At 42.0% G+C, this 21,396-nt stretch overlaps 1 protein-coding gene across 1 annotated transcript in view; it reads right to left on the bottom strand.

Moving 5' to 3' along the window:
- LOC126387371 (protocadherin-16-like) overlaps positions 1–11,876 on the bottom strand; it is a 95,708-nt gene extending 83,832 nt beyond the window's left edge. Inside the window, exon 1 of the mRNA XM_050039902.1 lies at positions 11,320–11,876. The gene's annotated coding sequence lies outside the window, so the exon portion shown is untranslated. The remainder of the gene's footprint in view (positions 1–11,319) is intronic.
- Between the last annotated feature and the right edge of the window lie 9,520 nt (positions 11,877–21,396).

Genomic DNA, 21,396 nt, shown 5'->3' on the forward strand with positions numbered 1-21,396 from the left:
AGAGAGTTCATGACTGTGTCATACAATTGGGTTACCTCACCCAGGGGGGCCTGCAGCCGTAAAAGCTCTCACAACCCGTGAAACCCAACCTACGTATCTGGTTTGTAGAGAGTGGTAGAAACTAAGTAAGAAAGTTTGAATTAATTATGATGGCCACGCTGAGCTGGAGCGTAATTAGTTGATCTGATACAGAGTGACAACTAATCCAGCCACAAACACTGTCAAAGGGAATGTGGAAATGAGGTCTGTAAAACTGATCTGAGGTTCAACTTTTATCCAGTCGTCCACCATCATGTGTCTTATGATACATTGTTTTCCAATTACTTGTATTTTTTAGTTTCTCTCCTCATTTTTCTAACCTAATTTAGGGCAAAATCAGTTATTAAAAACTCTTGTACTGGGAAACCAAGCTGCAACATTTCCTCCAGTTTACCTCAACTATGTGGAAGCTTTTGTTTTTAATTCTGTCCATGAAATGTTGCTCTGGGGTTTTATTTTATGACTTATTTCCTACATAAATGTCCATGTCAGTGACATCAGTGAGGCTGCAGAGGGTAGGTGGGGGGGGACACGTCATCGCAGAGAGAAGTCAGTTCACAGTGAGAGCAAGCGTCTGCGCCAGGAGCCTACTGAGAGTTTCAAGTCCACACTATTCTGTAGAGTAGAATAGAAAAGAATAAACTAGAGGACACAGGTCCTATTCTCCGATCAAGGAGGTGAATGTCGCTTGTATGTGGAATTATTTTTTGTTCCAATCCGATGGTATTTGGAGAGTGAGATATTTTTTCATGGTTTGGCTCCACGCTCTCATTTGGATGTGAAACGATGCGATGAAAATGAGGTTTTAGTGCTGACTTGTTGTATAAGTTTTGTTTTATTCTCAGTCATAAAACACCAACCCCAGTTGAACATTATGTGTCCTCATGTTGGGGTCAATGCTAGTTAAGATACTATTCAATAAGATAATTTTTGATATGTTGCATCCCATTCTTAGCCTGCAAGAGAACCATCATTGTGCTTCTAAATTTATTAGTGAGCTATATTTGACCAATTCAATCTGTAGTTGAACACTGTTACAGGTCAAGGAGCGGTTGAAGTTGTCAGATCAGTCTCAATTCACTATGCTGCTGCAACAAAACTTTAAGTTAGGCACGTTACACTTATATTTTTGCATCTCTCCACGAACATTCTTACTCAAGTCCACTGGGATATTAGTTGGGGGAAAAATAACCGCAAAAGACTCCGAAACTCTGCAGAAACAGCATGACAATTCAAAGCTGGTGTGATGACTCAGATTTGTTTATTTACCCACACAGAGGATGTCAAGCTGGAATACAGTCACACACATACTTACAAACTGCACCAGGTCCCCTGTGACAAAACGTCCTAGATTTTACTGCCCGACAGGCCAGAAAGAGAAAGACAACGACACAGCCAGAGAAGGGAGGAGCAGAGGAAAGAGATGTAGAAGAAAAGTTTGATTCTGAATGAGGTTTCCTTAAAAACAACATTGCCACGGTGACAGAGACAGAAACATAAAGAAGTTAACCATAGTCTGAGTGAGTCTGAATCACTCACACACATGCATGCAGAGGACTCACATGCACCCACATAAATAATGTACCCTCTGGACCATCCGTGAAGGCATGGAGCAAGTGAAAACACAGCCGGAGGTGATTCACTAACCTCTCAGCCTTCAAGGCCACACTGCCAAGTGAATGTGCAGTGAGGTTAGTCTCTCTGATGAGTGTGTGTGTGTGTGTGTGTGTGTGTGTGTGTGTGTGTGTGTGTGTGTCTGACTACTCCTTTTAAAAGGGAAAAAAGGGAAAAAGTGGGTGGAAATTCAAAGAATATGAGGTCAACACAGAGTGAGATAATAATACAAAACAAAGAATAATCAAAAAAACAAATAAACAAAAAAAAGAAGATTGATGTGGCGAGATATCCTTAAAGGTGAAACAGCAGCTGCCATCTCCCATCACTCAGCGCCCCTCCCCATCAGAGCACGTTTAATATCCCACAAGGGCAAGCTGTTGAGCCCGGCCACGTCCATGGCTCTGTCAAACATTATTACCTCACTGGTGAAACTGAGATAAATAACCTTATGGTGGCTCAAACAAACTGTTTTTTGTTATTCATGATTCGCATTTTGAGTTCTATCTGACAAGAGAACACAAATTCAACGCTCTGTTCGTGAAAAGCAGAACATTAACTGGATGTATTTAAACATCAGGAAATAATCTTAACTGTGTTGAATGTGGAAGACATTACAAAGCACTTAATGGCTTCATTTGGCAGAGCACTGTTCCACAAACGTGCAGAATGCAGCGCGCACACATAGTTATGGTTATTTACTAGCTGGTTATTTGGATGTGAGTATTATTGGACAGCGTGCATGAGCAATGTACATAATCTTCCACTCAGTGTATATTCATTCAGTATGTATTTCTTTGCACTAACTGTATAGTTTTCAACCTACAGAACACTTCAATCAATCAATCAATCAATCAATCAATCAATACTTGAATTGTATATTACCATTTTATTTTTCCATTTTTGTTTTACTGCTGGTCACTGGTGCATTTTGTTTTTTTTAATAGGGCGGCATGATGGTTGTGGTTTTCAGACATTGTCGCCTCAAAGCAAGAGAGTTCCTGGTTTGAACCCCGGGCTGGGGGAGCCCCTCTATGCAGAGTTTGCATGTTTGCCAAGTGTCAGTGTGGGTTTTCTGCGGATACTCCGGCTTCCTCCCACAGTCCAAAGACATGCAGGTTAACTGGTGACTCTAAATTGGCCGTTGGTGTCAATGTGAGTGTGAATGGTTGTCTGTCTCTGTGTCAGCCCTGTGATAGTCTGGTGACCTGTCCATGGTGTACCCTGCCTCCCCCCCAGTGTCAGCTGGGATAGGCTCCGGGCCCCCCGCAACCCCCAACAGGATAAGCGGTTACGGAAAATGAATGAATGGTGCTTTTTATATTTATGTAATATTTATATAAACACCTATTCTTGTACATATTGTGTACATAATAGTCCTGTCTATTTTTTTACATTAATTTGTCCAGCTTTGTTCGTGCTGTTATGTCTATTTTTGTGTAAGTACATTGAGTGCAATGTAAACAAGTCAAAGTCTGTGTATGTGTTCACATACTTGGCCAATAAAAGTGATTCTGGTTGTGATTCTTATGTGTGAGTATGTTTTGTGGGGTAAAGTAGTATGTTTTTATGCTAAAGAGCTTATGAATCATTAAATTTGGATGTCTGGATCTGAAGTGAAGGCTAGGGATGTCTCCATCCGATCTCAAAGATTGGCATTGGGGCCGAATGAGGCATTTTTAACTAATTCGGATTGGCTATATTGAGCTAGCCTGAGCTGATCCTTTGTTTTACATCAGCTGTCACACAAGTGTTTTTACTCGCGAAGCTTTCATGCACAGCAACGCAACATGTTCAGCTATCATCAACTCTGCAACTGAGCACCGTGTCTGTGTAAAAGCAAGGGCTGAGCCCCGCCCATGGCAAAACACCACACGTAATAAGCGAAAGAAAAACACAGTATAAGACTGTTCATTTATCAAATTTACCTCACTTATGTGCACTTGTTTTATTTCAGCTCGGTGTGAGAGAGTATTTTGCAGTTTGCTTTTTTTGTCATAGGTTATTTGGTGCATGCTGAAACTCCGGACTCCACTGCAAGTGTAATCTGCTTAATGTACAGACAATGAAAATAAATACTGAACAGAATATGGTTTATTCAGGTATCTCAGGCAAAAGGCTGAGTCAAAGCAACAAACACTGGAGAATACTCTCTTAAAAGGACAGAGCAAAGCTAGAGAGATATGTTATTCTATTGAGGACTTTCCTAATTTGTAAGAACAAACAAAGAAAAACAAAACAATAAAATACAGATTGGTTGCAGGGATTTTTTTTCTTAATGCACTCCAGAGCTAATTTATTGTCAAGCATATCCACTGGATTCATTTTAATGACTTTAAAGTACATGAAGTGTGCAATGTGCAGGTGTATTATCAAGGAAAACAGAAGTATAAGAACTGGACTGAGTATCAGTAGATACTTAAAGCTGCAGTAGGTAGAAAGCCTGAAAACGGTTGATTTTTGAGTCTCATCTGAGTTAGGTTTCGTTCGTCTCCGCCCTGAGACCCTCCTACAAGACGAGCATGCGAGTATTTTATCCTACTTGGTTCTATTTCTCCCTCTCTGGGAGCCTCGGCTCTCCCTCACCGTGCAGCAGCCCGCCCCATCCCTCCCTCCCTCTCCGTGGAGAGCCCTCGGCTCCGCTCCCATGGCCGGCCCTCGCGCCCTCCGGCCAGGCCCGGCCCCACCTCACCCTTCCCCTCCCTCCGGGGCTCCGGGGAACCGAGTTTTGTCTTCCTTTTTTTGGGTTTAGCTGTGTAGGTAGTTGTAGCCAATGCTGGAATAGCTTTTTTACCTGGTGCACTGTTCGCCATTGCCGCTTGCTCTCCCCTTCTGCCGGCGGCATGGGAACACGCATATGCAGTAGAACAGCCAATAGGAACACAGTGGTCTGAGCTGACCTTTGATTGGTTGATGCACATCGGCACGATACTGATTCTTTAGAGGCTGAACACAGAGCCATGGTGAGGTGCAGAAACCTATTGTTTGTCTCAGACCACTTGATTTACATTATGCTTGGAGGATATTATAAAATTTTTACTCAATTATACCAAAACAATGTTGCCTACTGGAGCTTTAAAATTAAATGACTCGGATCAGGATCGGGTTCAGGGGGAAAAACTTTCTCTGGGCATCCCTAGTGAACGCTATGCAAATAATCGCTGTAGAGTTCATCTGAAATTTCGACTGCAATGTTTACCAAATGACCTGTTTGCTTTCTGAGCATGATTGTGTAGTATACTTACACACACTTGCTACACAGACAGTGTATCGACTTACATTAATTCCCTGTGGGTTTATTCTAACCTCGATTGCCTAACGCCAACCTTTAACCTAACCTTAACCCAGTTATAGTTCAAAACCTAAAACTCTAAAATGAATGTTTAACATTGTGGTGATTGCTGTGGGGACACATGGGAGATGAGTCCCTATATGTGGCACACACTCACACACACACACACACACACACACACAGTATGATATCAGAAAAATCACAGCGTTTGTTAATGAACGAAAAGAGGAAAGGCTTAAAGACATAACACTCAGCTGATAGCCAAAACAGGATCAGGAGAAGGAAAACCAAGGATCCATCTTGTAACTTAAAGACACACACACCAACACGCACACACTTTAATCTTTTCCCACATTCCAGCAAATGAAATAATCAGCGGCATGGCCTAACGGCAAACCAGGCAGAAAGTCATATTAGGTCATGTTATTGTATCAGAAAACACATAAACATTAATCAAAGTGATAAGATGTTTTGCTCAAAAGTTTGCCAGCTAACAGGGGGGTGAAAAGAGGTCACTCAGTATCTTCCAAAAAGAAGAGCTTACTTTCACTGGGAGCAACTGAGATTTTGATTCTTCTTTGTTTGACAGATCTGGGAAATTGTCAAAAACCTGTAATTACTCATCTCCAGCTCAGAATATGGGACTGAGACTTAGCTTATTAGTTATTAAATTCTCCATCAACTCTCGGGTTAGTGGCGCGCCGACAGCTGTTCTCCAAGAGAATGCCTTTGTATCATGTTACTCCATTATATTTCTTGTGGTAAGCCTGGGAATTAAGTCTGTCTGTCTTTGTTTTAATTTGCTTTACAGAGTTAAACAGACATCAATAGTCGTCAGTTAATAACGATGGAATGAAATCATGATAAAAAGGCAGAGATGGGTTTGAGGCTCCAAATGAAAAATTAACTTTGGAGCTGATCAATAACAGTTTGATTCTCTGACAGAAATATCAGTGGCAAACAACACAGAATAATATATTTGATCTTCCTAAAGGCCACTGCTTTCAATCTCTAAGATGTCAAGACACAAAAAAAAAACTTTTTCTCTAGCCAACTTTTTCTTTTCCCTCCTTTCGTCTAACACCACCCACACACATCCAGCCTCTGAGTCCCTTAACTTGCATAACACGTTGCACTACCTGAGCTGCGGCGCCCTACATGCAGCTCTCAGCTCGGTGCAAGTGTTTGAAGTTACCAGAAGCTCAGATCATCTCACTTACTTCATTAAAAACACATGAGACTCTACACAGACAGGCTCTCTCTTCCTCTCTCCGCTCGGCCCGCTTGCCTCAGAGCTTAGACGCTTCTCATCCATCATGCACCCAGATGGGCAGAAGTTACCACGTTTCATTCATCTGAGCTCAGAGCCATTCCCACATCTATCTCTTCCTGTGACTAATGAAATTAATACATCACTTCATTCAGAAACATGTGTGCATATACTGCACACATGCCTGCACCAGTCGCTCTCTCAGCGGGAGGGAATCGATAAAGAGATCCGAGCAGAAATGTCTCTGCTGGCATCTGAAAGATCAAACTAGGACACAGTGCTGAAACAACTTGTCGATTCATTGATTAGTAGATAGACAGAGAATAATCAACAATTAAGACATTTATCAAGCAAAAATGCCAAATACCTGCTGGTTTTTGACATTTTATAGACTAAACAGTTAGATAACAAAATAATTGAGAGATTAACGGCTGATGGAAATAGTCATTAGTTGCCCCCCCGATGAGACATCTCCATCAACTACACAAGCATTTCCAAAGGCCACACACTTGCTCGCATTCATACTTGCATGAACAGGAGCAAACTCACTTCTTCCATCCATCTACTGAAGCAATGAGAAACCCAGAGTTCCGACGATCTAGCCACACTTTGGCACTCGGGAGCCAGTGTCACAGGTCCAACCCACGTTGGAGAAGCACAGGATGGGGAAACTCGAGACAACACCAGGCTTTAGAGGACTTCCATCTGCAGCTTCCTCCAGGAATATAACAGCCCATTTCCAGTAGTCATTATCCCAGAGCCAAATTTACAGGCCTGGCCTGGTTACGTCGGCCAGTGGATCAACGTCTTTTGTCAAATTTGATGATTACACTGTAGCAAGTAAAGACATTTGAAACGTGTTATTTTTGGAGCGTAGTGGAACAAGTCCAAAAGCAGCACCTACTGTCCCGCGCTGTAAAGATGCTTTTTTTTCCTTTTTCAATTTAGCCAGTGTCTGTAGTCTTTCCCATTCAGCTGACCTGATCATTACACTAACAGGATCCCTACTGCCTGGACAAAGACCATGAATAACGACAAGGGCGGTTACTTCAAAACTGGGCCTCAGAACAAACAAAAATTGAATTCACCATCTGAAAACTCCAGCTAGTCAATCACTCTGCGTCTGACAGGAGAGTCCGGTCATTTCCTTTGATTGGTTTAGGCGGTCATACAGTAATATCTTCTCCAGAGCAGCAGATAGATGGGTCTTCATACTGTAAGCAGGAAGGTAAGATCTGTATTTCCCCAGGGAAAGGACTACAGTGCACTGTCAGAAAATAAGCCTCAGTCTGAGCTAAAAGATGAAGAATGACTCAGGACGATTATGTATCAGGGTCTGATTCATTTTGCCAAAGTTTATTTAATATAAACACGTTTCCACGACCACACATTGCAAAATATGAACTTGTACCTCATAATTCAAACATTATCTCCCTAAGTCGTAGCAGCAAGAATGAAGAATGAAACAAGCAAGGATGGCAAATGCTGAGAAACTTTAAACATGTTTTTGAAGGTGGCCAGCCAAAATAAAATTGCGAAATAACAACTTGATGCTGTTATCTTTGTTTAGTTTTTGATACTTGTTGTAGAAATCCAACTAATGCATTAATATACTTAAAGGAAAGGTCACTGGAACCAACCTGACACAGCCATATTTCAATTCACGTGTGACTTTGGGAACCACTTTCCCTGCATGTAAGCACACACACAGCTCAAATTTTACACTGATGTAATTAAATTTCACGATTATAATCACAGCAAGATGGCAGACTTGCGATTGTAGCTGCCATGGCAACCAAGGGGCCCTGAGGGTGCAGTTAATGAAATGTGGAGCAATCAGCAAAGGGGGATTCCTTATCAATGGAAATCTTATTTTCTGACTCCACTACTCAAGCTATTAATAACTGTCTGGCCCTCCTGTGGATGGATGATGCAAACAGAAGAGGCTTTCCAGGAAATCGAAGCAACTCCATCGTGCAATGCCGCAGCTTAACACCGGTTATAGTTCACATGCTGCCTAATAAACAGAAATTACAAGAAATCCCCTCAATATTGAGTCTCTGGTTTATGTCATGACTAAGGCGGAGGTCTGTGAGGTAAATAAAGACACCAACACAAACCCCAAGCATCAGCAGCGTGCAATGAGTGAAAGATGGAGGGTAAATAATTCCACTAGCTACTTGTGGAGCCAGAGAGGGAGAAAACAAGCTACAGTTTTTTTGGTTTGCTGTCATCTGCTACTGATTCAACACTGTGGTGAGTGTGTGTTGTGTTTCTGTACTTGTGAGAACAAATGGTTGCATTGCCTCTCCTCATTTAAAGGTGCTAATTCAGCATTTAAATCACTTGGTGGTGAGAGTTAGGGCTGGGGTGCAGGGAATGTAGTAATATCGTCGAGTGAGGTAAGCTTAGTCTTGTGGATGAGAGCATATTGTGCTTGTATGTGTGTGTGTGTGTGTGTGTGTGTGAGAGAGAGAGAGAGAGAGAGAGAGAGAGAGGGAGTCTCTGAGTCACTTTCCGATATTTGTACTCAGAGGCTGATTTCCCATGCACAAAAAACAAAACCCAGGAAAAAAACAGTGCTGGGATACAATTAGACAGATTCTTGTTTGAGCTGCAACATTTGGGTGGGAAGATGCTTTCTGTTTCTCCCCTCGCTCTCTTTCTCTGCTGGCAGCACTCCATGATTTGGGTTGATGAGCTGAAGCAGATATTACACCACATCTGTCATTCTCTACAGCTTTCTCTGCAATATTGCACGTACGTGTGGTGTCTTTGTATTCTTAATTAACAATTCAGACATTCGACTTTGTGAGAAAGGATGGAATAAAATCATGCACATAATGAAACTTGGCGGAAAAATACCAAATCTTCTTCTAATGTGGGTTTTGTGAGAACCACAAAGAGAACAACGGTGTATACAGTACAAGCGGGATTTCTGTGTCAATGTGGGTGGCGAATGCGCAATTTGATTACACTGTATATCTCCGGAGTTTAAAGTAAACTCTCAAGATTGCTTGAGATTTGCTGAAGAATAAAGCCTCAACTTGGACATTCCCTAAAGTAATACCATTAGAGTAAACAGAAAAAGATCCTTAAAGACTGTGGATAGTGGTATTATATTTCATCTTGAAAAAGGCGAAATTGATTAAAGCTTAAAGCAGAGATTTGACGATATTTGCCTGCATACCAGATGTAGCATTTTCAAAATACAAGTAGTAGAAGAATAAGATGCAGAAACCGAGCCAGGTTTAATGCCACATTGCTGCCAACATGCATCCCAAATAATCCAATGTACAATGAAGGGAATGGGGGTTGGAAGGTAGCGGGTACTAGTAAGTCACCTCCTCCCAAAAACTGCAATAAAGTCTTTCAGCAGATGCTATTGAACACAACCATTATGAGAATCAAGCCCCTGACCCTGGCAAAGTCAGTATCATGCTCATCCATTCAGCTGCACATGAAGTGCAAGGTAAACAGCTGAGTGTTTACTTTGTTGATAAGCTCGACAAAAAGACTTGACACTGAACTGAATGAATAGACCTCTCTGCCTCTATATGCTCGCCTTTAACAGTGTCAGAAACCCAGGTAGTGATGGGAATAACATGAATGAACAGCTCTTCTTGGTTATTAAATGAGGAAGAATCATTCACAGGGAGGTCAGGGGTTATGGTGGACACCTCAGCTGCCACACCACCATAAAATGGTTGTCTAGGCTTAAACTAAGAATGCCTGTTTTCATAACCACATCTTCTAAAAATCTAAACTAAATGCTTGTGAAAAGTATCCAGAGTTTGGTGCGGTCCTGCTCCTGTATATGAGCTGTTATAAAGAGCCGATGTGAGTAATTATAAGTTGTTTGTACAAACATAAGCCCTGCTCGGGTGCAGCCACACCAACAGATATCCATATGGTTCCTGTTAGAAAATGTCTTGCTGCACGCCTCATCACTCCGCAAGAAACCAAACTCTTACTGGTTGTATGCAGACCAGAGGCTGAGGCTGAGGCCAGTATGCTGCAGAGCTGGAGCACATGAGACCATGTAAGTGGATAGTGTAATAATGCAAAGATCCGTATCCCTCCAAACAGCAGAAAACCAGGAGCTGTGGATGCCAGCAGACACCAGATATGACTGGAATAACTATTGTGGTTAGGTGCTTAAATATGCCCCTGGGTTCCCATTTTTAGCTTCTGGCCATGTAAACATATATAGAGAAAAGTGGCTGCTATAAATACACTTTATGTTTTAAAAAAACACAATTGTGTCAGAATGTGTTTGCTGGATATTAAAACTACCTTAAATCTACTTGGAGTTCTTATTTTTATATGTTTAACATGTTATACGGTCTTTAGTGTCGACTGAGATGGCCCCTCTGCCATTTTCTGCTTCTGTTTTTCTAATCATACAGAAAGGTGGAAAGCTATACACCATCATCAGCAGAGCAGACCCCGCTGCAGCTAATGATTTAAGTGCCTTGCTCAAAGGCACAAGTACTTCAAATTCTCTTCACCAGTGACGCCTCTCAGTCGTCTTAGATTCCTGCATTGTCACATCAGTAGGTCTTGCCAGGAAATAGTCCAAAGTATTCTGGACCGCTTTGTGCGCTTCATGGTGTTTCCCTTTAAGTGGTTCTGTCCTCCCTCCAAAACAAAGTGTAGGAAACCCTGAGAAGGAAACCACTGACTTACTGTCATCAAACAGTCCCATAAGACACAATGAGCCTATATGCTGGCCTAGTGAACTAACCTCCCTTTCATGTTTAGCATATTTTAAAGGGTGCCTGCTCCACTCTTTTCCCTTTTTCCACCCTGGCTGTGTAGCTGGTTGGCTATGAATGGTAATCAATAATCAATATGAGGCTATGCTGCATCATCAAAATAAATTGATCTTGTAACACTATTGTAGCCTAGTCCCTGTACTATGGTCTCCCCACATCTCAGTTAGCCTGACCAGCTACCAGCTCTTGCATGCAAGGTGCAGATGCAGGGTGCACCCATCTATATGGAAAACCAGAAGCCAGAGGTAATTTCTCTCCCTTCATTCCTTCCTGATCAGATGCATCAGTGAACACAGAGGATGGGAATAAAAGGAACTGTCACTTACATTCATCTGACCCACTCCGCAGCTCTGGATGTGCGCTCTGGACCCCCCTCCAAAACTGATTAGTATGCAAACGGGTTTCCAATTCCCCCTCAACGACAGACAATCCACCAGGACAAAATCTTGAATGGAGCCGTGTTGGCCAGCTGGACTGGGCTTTTTTTGTTTTCACATAATATCCACAAAAATGACAATTGAGCCAATTCCACAGATTTTTCTAATCCGGCAGACCGGTAGGTTGGTTTACTCCTCCAGCGAAGGGTCTCACTGCGTGTCGGTTCCCGTGTCAGGTGAGCGCGTTTGGATCAGCTGGAAAGCTCTACGGTTTCTTTGCAGTCTGCAGAAGAAAAGGAGCCGTCTGTGGCCCTGCAGTGCTCTGCCCGCTCTCTCGCTGATGTTAAACGTTTCTCTCCTCTTTTTCTCCCTCTCAGCATCCAGTCACTCAGACACGGTGTGTGTGTGTGTGTGTAAGCGTGTGTGTGTATGCGCTGAGACAGAGCCGCGTCAGGGCACCGTGCACCTCACCGACTGAAAGCCGACTCCTCCGCCACAAGGCCCAGCCCCCCTACTCTCCTCCTCCTCCTCCTCCTCCCTACACCGACTTGGGTTGCTAATTTATTCGGGTAGCTACACAAAAGGGGGGACAGGAGAGAGGGAGGCTGTGGAATACAGTGGGGAGTGAGAGGAGAGAGGAGATCGGAGAGCAGACTTTGGTGCCCCCCAGCTCCGTTTGGTGGAAGTAGTCTTTGAGACAAAGGAGCGCACCATGCGCCATCAAAAGAGGGGTTTTAGCTCAGCGTGGCACATTATGCATGGAAATGAGTCATTATTAACAGCATAATTTCTATTTCCCTTCTTCGTGGGGACTTGTTAGTATCATGATTTACAAGAACACCACACACATCTCACAAAACCATATAAATCAATTAACATTTATGCAATTTTATACTATATCTCATGATTTTATATTTACTGAAGAATCATAAGAGCAATAATGATATATTAGAGATGTGAGGGTGACACTGGTGCTTTTACTCTTTCAGTTATTGTATCTTAGATCTGTATGTACAAAACATTTAGTTTGTGGTACTAATAACAAAGCATATGGTGTGATGTTTCATGACATCTGTATGAAAATGGGCAGCACTGTTTATTCAAAACGTTTGTCAGCTGCACATTTTATAACACAGGTCTATGTAATTATTTTAATAGTATTTAATACTGTGATATAGACATGTTTTATTTAAATATATTGGAGTAATTTAAAGTGGCCTTATTACTGAAGTTGGATTCAAGCTATTTCATTTTCATTAGGTTTTAAATATCTGGATTTAAAAGCTAAAAGGGACAGTTCACCCCAAAATCAAAATCACATTTTTTTCCTCTTACTTGTAGTGCTGTTTATCAGTCTAGATTGTTTAAGTGTGAGTTGCAGAGTGTTGGAGATATCGGCCGCAGAGATGTCTGCCTTCTCTCAAATATAACAGAACTAGAAGACACTGCTCTAAGCGCCAAAAACAAATAAATAATAAATAAAAATACATTTGAGAAACTCAACAGCAATGTCTCCTTCCAGAAATCATGACTCAGTTACTTAAGATGATCCACAGACCTTGTTGTGAGCAGTTTCATGTTGGAAGTATTTTTTTTCTACTGAACTAACTGTATCACCGTGAAGAAAGTAGTGTGCATCTACTGCCAGTTCACACATTAGGACACCATTAATGTTCACATCTCACTCTGTTATGAGCACGAGCCTTTCATCTATCTCACACTTCCGTCTGTGAACCTTCTACAAAGCAAATAGTTCCTGCATGAAACTGCTCACAACAAGGTCTGTGGATTATCTTGAGTGACCGGGTCATGATTTCTGGAAAGAGACATTGCATTTGAGAGCACCACAAGCCAATGGCCGTCTAGTTCCATTATATTGGAGAGAAGGCAAACATCTGTCCACATACAGTCCATATCTCCAAAGCTCACCCCAACTCACATCAAAACAATCTAGACTGATAAACAGCACTACAGGTAAGGGGATATATATGTATTTTTGATTTTGGTGTGAACTGTCCCTTTAAGACTATAACCTGAGAGAGGAAGCAGCAGAGCGGGCTGGGCTGAGGTTCAGACACACACACACCCTTTCGACTGCTAGCATCAGCAAGATGGGAGTCATTCATCACCCCCGGATTTTAGGTCAAACCTCCACCTGCATCCCTGAAGCAGAACAAGAGAGGTGGTGTGGAAGAGGGAGAGACGGTGTGGAGGTGGGAGGTGTGAACATGGGGAGGGGTCTGTGGATGCAGTGTTGGAGGCGGTGGCCAAGGACAGCAATCAATCCATCTTCTCTTGCTCTGGGAGACCACATGCCCTATGAGTGTATGTTGCAGTCAGGGGAGGCGAATGGTGCATTTACATTGTTACCACTAAACGTCTACATTTACATACACTGCCCATGACATGATGGCCAGACACTGTGGATTCAGGCTTATTTGACTCAGCAGGAGACCTGTTTTACATCAAAGATTGTTTGGTTAGTGGTGAATGCAAAAGGCAATGATGTATGAAAGACAAACAAACATAAAGTCCCTGTTTCCCCACATTGTGACAGTGGTCTCTTGGGGATTGAACCATCAGTCATGGCAGTATTAGTGTCATGTGGTACCTCTTAAAATGAACAAAGTATAAAATCAAATCCCAGAGGAGCTGCAAGCAGGTTTAAAGTGCAGTTAGTTTCCTAAAATTAAATGGGTTAGCACACAGTAAAAAATGATATCTTGTGCTCTTTCCGTGATTTAATAGAATTTCTTGTGGAGGCTGTATATCACCTCTCTACAATTAAAATCCTTTTCATTATTGCTATTTAAAGCTCTAAATACACTATTACCTATGTTTTTCTTTTCATTTTCTGAGATGTTAACTATCAGTAAAGTAAAACTTTATTTTTTTTAGGATGATGGCATGTGTTGGATAAGATTACCAGCGGATACAAAGTGTAATCCAACTCCTATTCTCACCCTTTGATTCTCACCTCCTGACTGAACCCTGGCCCAGCCCCCCCGATGGGTTTGCATTTCTAAGAAAACATACCAAAGGGTTAACATGAAAGATGCAGTTTATAGTAGAGAATGATCCACTAGTTGATTGTGTCTTAATACCCCTGTTTGCGGTGAGTTATGAGGACTGTTCATGTCTTCTGGAAATAGTTAGTGCATTTTTAAAGACACATGTCAATCAATTCAAAAATGAACAACTAATAATTTTTCCTCTTCATCTCTTATATTCACCTTTTCCTGGTGAAACAAGCCCCAAATTCAGACCTAATACTCCTCTTTCTGACATCTCACGTCTGTCCTCATCGTTCTAGAATCCATCCTTGTGTCTTTGTGCAACTGTGCTGTCTGTGTATTTGTGCGTGTGTTCGTGAATTTATTCAGCATCGATCTTGTTGTGTGAACACTTGCCACAGAGTTGCAATTACATTGCTTTAACCATTAGCAGATGTCTGAGGAGTGACACTTTTGGTGGGGCTCCCCACGACGGAGGAGACCGGCACGAGATTTATAGCGCTGCCGCACACATTCGTAAATGTAAAAATCTCTCACCGCCCCCCTGTCGAATACAAACACACGCGTATACACACACACATACGCTCACATGTACACATACAGATATAGATCATGAACATGGAGTGCTGTCAAAGGATTTCTTTGGCTCCTGTGTCTATCCTGTTTGTCAGTTCCTCCCTCTAACCTCAAAAACCAAAGCCTGACCATGATAACCCTGGTCCACATTTCAAATCTTTAGCACACCTCCAAGATTTATAGCCTGCCAAGTCTTAGATAAGCCTTGTATGCATCCCAACTTCATGCATTCATAACGGAACTGATTAAACCAGCGGCCACAAATTCCCAGAGACCCGTTACAAATGACTTAATCTGGCCCTTTCAGCATCATCTGATATTCTATACAGATTTTAATTATCTTGGACCTACAGTATGGTTACCGTGAACATAACATAGAAGTAAGTGTGACATGGTGGTTAGCGAGAAGCTGTGAGGTCAATTGGAAATGCATCGTTAGGAGCTAATGGAGGGGCCTGTCTATATTGGCTGTATGATTGGGCTTGTTGGCCAGGTCTCTCTCTTGCTCCTATACAAACACACACAGTTGACCGCAGAACTGTGATGTGAATCAAAGCAGCAAATTAGCCAAATTGGCATGTTTTAATGTGCGGTGGACTGAGACTAATTTTTAGATTTCATCACTTAAAAAACGCTGGTGAGTACTGTAACATAACAAGTGTTCTTCCTCTAAGCAAAATCCTTTTGGAAAATATGTCTGAAATAATTCCTTGACAGGCGAGCAACATAATATCCCAGCACTGTATATCCTGGCAGCTCCATCCCAAAAAGGGCTTAATGTGTCTCTTTCCACCATGTCTTATTTCGTTCAACTGTTATCACTTCATCTCCCTGGATTCAGTCCCTTTCCTGAGACACAAGTTTATATCTACCGTCCTGCACATACATTAACTTTCTTATTTTTGTCACTTGACTCTGTCTCTTTCTCCCTCGACCATACGCGTGACCCTGTGTCCATGCAGGTGTCGGCCCCGGCTATCTGATCCACCTTTCCTGTGCGGCAGGATGGGATGAGGTCACAGCTTCTCTCAGTGACTCTGTGCCAAGAGAGGAAAGAGTGGTGGCTTAATCAGACCTTCCTTTCCCATGGCCAACATATCAATCTGGCCTTCATAATGGTTTCATTCAAAAAGCAAAGAGAAAATGTTGCTCACAGTTCAATGTTTTAAAGTATATTTTTTTTCTTGTTGTCAAAAAAATCTCATGAAATGACCAAAATAAACAATAAATTGATCCTTGATTGATTGATTGGAGTGTTGCCTGTGCAGCCACTGCCTGATACAGCTTATTTCTCTGTGCCATAGACCTCCATTGTTGCCCCAAAATGATTAAAACACATAAACCTTTGTACTGGGTAACAAGTTCATTCAGTGCAATGAACATGAGCACTGTAATTCATTTTGAATCAACTCAGCATAAGCTGTTCTGGTGCTGAAAATACTCCCAAACACAAGTATGTATCACTACGCATCTGAAAATAGTCCCCAACTAATGCACTTTTTACTGCTGTTTGAGTTACATTTGCGATAAACTACAGTCCTTAGCCTTTTTAGGAAATTATTGAAATATTTTCAAAAAGAAAGTCCACCAGACGCACCAGGCTTTCCATCAACTACAAGCTAAACCCACCTACATCATTATCAAATTCAGGTTTATTTGCCCTCTAAGTGCGGTTCGTTTGGGCAGGTGTGAACACAACAATCGCACTCAAGTTCACACCAAAACAACTGGACGGAGACCTTCTTGAAGAGGTGGTCTCAATCCAGTTACAAATTCTGGTGCAGTTCCTTTGTGATGAGAACGTGTTCTGACTTCGATCTGCACCCACTGCAGTCACATGACACATTGTTTGGGTTAAACATGAGCATGTTACAGTCCTGGAGGATTATTAATGTGTGCCTTCTCCTGTACTGCCTTAATATGCACATTCAGCACATCCAATGCGTTAAAACATTGTTTTCTAGTTGGAGCCACGCCTCGTTTTCAAACTGTATTGTTTGCCTAAAATGAACAATGACAGCAATATAGTACATGATGACCAGCACTAAAATCAACTGGTGTAGTTGTCCCTCCATTGTGACATTAGGTATTTTATCTGGAGAACATGAAGCAACTCTAGGCAATGATGCAGCTTTCTAACAAAATAAGTCCCTGATTCAGACCAAAGCAAGCGAACTCCAGGTGTGAAAGCACCCTCAAAGTAACGGACATAGTTGTAAGAGCTTAATTCTCCGCTCAGGGTGAGTGGTAAGGGAGGAGAATGGGTCCAACAAACACAGACCTTTGACGCAGAGGGCGTGTTTGGGACAAATAAACAACAACATTGGTTACAGGGTTTGTGGCATGGTTGTTTTTTTGTGGCATTCAAAGCTTTTCAAATTCAAAGTTTATGGCATCATCTGCGATCCAAGTTGAACCATAACCAAGTTGTTTTGTTGCCTAAACCTTACTACCAACCCCTTCTACATTAAGATACATAGCAAAAGTCTTCCCATCATTTCAGTTATTCCTAGGGCACCTGTCGAAGTGGCAAAATATGACGAGCAGGGATAAGATCATGTTGGAAAGTCAGAAAGTGACATATGCCATATACCATGTTGTTGGTTTGGGTCTTTCATTGGATTTATTGGCAATACGAACAGTATGAAATGACAACATATTATTAAGTTTCATCTTCACACAAGAGATGAGCGTGTGACATTTATAAAATCCTGGACACTTTAAAAGTACATTGAAATATTTTGCAAGCTTCACCTCCTCTCAGCATGCTATAACACTATGGGCTCTGTCACCAGCTTTTTTCTTTTTTTCTCTTCCTTTGCCACTGGCAACAAATAGAGTTGTATTTGTCTTCATCTGTGCCTGCAGGGTATTCTTAGGGAGATTATTATAGCTTACTTTACTCTGAGGTCAGCCTGCCTACCATGCAACCACACACCGGCCCAATGACTTTGGCTCTTCTTTCAAAGCTACGACATTGTTCATTTCTGCAGATGTCACTGAACAGGGACCAGGGTTTAAGCATTTAGGAATAAGATGTATTGAATGTAAAATCTATAGGATAATTGCTTTTGTTCTGCCAGTAGAAGAAAAAAATCTGCGTTTCCATTTTGTTGGGTGTTGGCACCATATTTCCTGTTGGTTATGTGTGGTTTCCTCCGGACCTTTTTAGCCGTTTCAGGGATTTTTACATGTGCATTGTTTAGGCGAGTTGTCTGTATGTGCGTGTGCAGCTTTTGGACTATTTTAGGGAGAGACTGTGAGGATAAATAGAAGGTGGAATGACAGAGCAGGAAAAGGGCATTGTTATTAGGAGCTCAGAGGGCTAGTACTTCCCGAGAGCTTCGCAGAATGATATCACACAAAGTGTTCCACAGCCAAATGGAAATAATGTCTGAATTTGTGATATCATCATGGCAGCCGTTCACCCCTAAAGTACCTGCTATACACAGTACTGTACTTTCCAAAATCCATCATTAAATCCTCTTTTCACTCAGCGAAGATTTCTGCTAATTCTGAGCTTCATATTTCAGCCTTATCTTGAATTACGTCATCTCCATAATGTGCTTAGAGTTGAAAGAAATGTTAAAACCCGTCTCTCTCTGAGTGAGCCGTTATAACTTCAGAGGCTCTACTTCAGAGGCTGGCCTGCTTCCACTTGGCAAGCTGCACCTGAACACGGCCTCCCAGCATTAGCTGAACATTTGCTGAGAATCTTATCTTATACGCTCAAGCATGAAGGTCGTAACTTTTTTCTTATCGAGCAGTGATCTGGAGGTAAAGAGTGAAAACAGGAAAGCGGCAGTCCAGGTTTAACACCGCAGTTGCAGCACACTTTTCTCTTTCTGTATCTTTACATGCAGGCCGATATCAGAGAGGGAGATTAAACAGTTCCTCTGACGAGCTTCCAGGTTTTGTATGATGGAGGAAATTTACGGGTCACAATCCATCCGAGGTTTTCTCCCTTTGTTGGGAAGATGATTGCACTCATCTCTCTTATATCTCTCTTACGGATATAACTATCCTGAGCGATACTCATTTTGTTTCTTGTTAAAAATAAAACAAGCCATTATCACAATTCTGTAATCCCGCTGGTTCCTGTTGATGAGTCCGCTGCAAGATGCAAATCCTAATTTTGCCACAGGGACTAGCTCCCAGGAAATCATTTCAGAAGCTGTGTTGTGTTGGTGTTTTGGCCCCTATCACTGCATCTCTCCACTTGGGACACCTTTTATAACTTTCCTCTTCCCTCCTTTTCCTCTCTTCTAATCACGCTCCAATTTCCTTCTCTGCATGACTTGGATGTCACATCAACACAATACCTGCAGACTGCATCCACCTCTTCTGCACCCTTGTCGCAGTCTTCCCCCCTGTTAATTTATCTCTCCATGACACCTCCCTTCCTCCTTCTATCAGAATGTTTTATTGTTACAAAGCAAATACCCCAAGAAGGCAGATCCACTAAATCAGAACAGCTTCGAGTTAAGATCTGAGATTGTGTAGGCTGTGCGGAAACTATTTAGCTGCTGGCTGACCGGCTGCTGTAAGACCTTGGTGACCATGAAACATGAATTTAATGGGAATAAAATGAAGACATTTGTAATTACAAAACCATTTTTGTGCAGACTGATTTTACGCAAATGAGAATATAAAACCTGTGTGTACTGTGTGTTGTCAGTGTTGATCAAGTAATGTTCCATAGGAGTAAAACGGGGAAAGCAGAAACGTCAATGTTACTAAAATTCTCATGCCTGCAGAAAGTGGACAATCAGCTTCAGCAGCTATAGAATACTAGAGTACTCTCAAACTGGTTCATTAAACTTGGTGAATAGCTGCTGAAAGGCTTCTCTACCCGACAATGTGCTTCTAATACAAGCGTCTAGCAAACAGGAAGTAGCCAAAGCTGAGAACTTCCTGTATAAGCCCATCTACTGGCCAGCTTCTGCACTATGGGCACAGGAGGTTCCTGAATGTGTCCTGAGTGTGTGTGTGTGTGTGTGTGTGTATTTGCCATTCAGCATTCCATTCCCCGGCTTCCTTCCCTGCTCCTGGCCTGCTGATGCACAGCATCGTGGGAAAGAGTGAGTCGCACCTCTACACGCCACCCTCGCTCACTCACCACACACATAAAGCAGCAGAGATGTGAACAGATTTAGTGGGTGTTGCGAGCCAGATGTGTTGCCGCGTGGAACTGTTGTGAATTTGTGCCATTAATGTGCCACCGTGATTCCATATTTAGACTCAATCGATAACGAGTTTCTGTGTGGGGTTTGGGGGAACTATAAAGCAGAGATGAAAAAGGGTGTTATTTTACTCAAGGTCCTTTGTTAAATTGCACATTTTTTACTTATCAAACTTTATTTATTTATTTATTTATTAGTTTGTTTTTTAGGGATGATGCAAAAACATTCTACAATAACATGAGTATTGCATATAGGATTTCTAGCCAAGGCTGATTTGCATCCCCTGTCCCTGGTTAGACTTGTCTACTGAAAAAGGTCATAACATGTCATCTCCCACAACAAGTACATTTGGTAAATTGAGCACATCATAGAGACATTTTAAAACATGTGACACATCCACATAAATATTCCCATTGCAACATTTTACATATGTTGCATATTTGTATGTGTGTACGTGCATATGTTTTCTATTTCATGGCAGTATGCGGACGAGCATGTGCATAATTTTATGGGTGTGTGTCTCCATGTATGCGTGCATGCTTGTGGTCTTTATGAGTATGTATGTTTATCTATGTGTCCCTCTTCCTCTATCTGTGTGTACGTCTCCATGTGCGTGTGTGCAAGCAAAAGTGGATGATCAGAGATCAGCGATCACAGGTTTGGTTTTGTTTCAGCCAGTGTTTCACCTCTTCAGTGTTTTTAGATCAGCTAGATCAGGTTGTGTAGGAATGCAGGATGTAGGATGTTCCTTTTACTGAAAAAGATGACTGACCAAAAATAGTTTGTGCCACCTGCAGTTGCCATCATCTTATCCCTTAGTGGCTGTTCTATTGGAATTTGTTTACGTGACATATGGATAAAGTCTTTCTTTGCACGCTGAATATTTCTTTCAGTGTCGAAGGTTAATGTCTTGGATCAGATTCATACGCCCAGAGCAAACAAGACACACGCACAAACACACTCCCTTCCGTTGTTCTGTCATCTTTGGCTCCCCCAAAATAAAATTTGCAGCTTTATGTGACAACAGTTACTCTTTTGTTTTGTTTATGTATATGCATGTGTGGTGCGTGTGCTATGGGATGTCTGAACCTTGGCTCAGCCTGTAAAGCGTGTGTCAGAGACTTCAGAGGAAGAGGAAGATGAGAGGGTCAAGTTCGTCGGGGGAGATAAGTCGTCCCTCACGTTGCCCTTCTGTATCAGCTGCTTCCTGTTTATTGTTGCGCTGAAGTGTTGTCCCATGAAGATAACAAGGC

The sequence above is a fragment of the Epinephelus moara genome, chromosome 3 (assembly GCF_006386435.1).
Source record: "Epinephelus moara isolate mb chromosome 3, YSFRI_EMoa_1.0, whole genome shotgun sequence".
NCBI classification, from domain to species: domain Eukaryota; kingdom Metazoa; phylum Chordata; class Actinopteri; order Perciformes; family Serranidae; genus Epinephelus; species Epinephelus moara.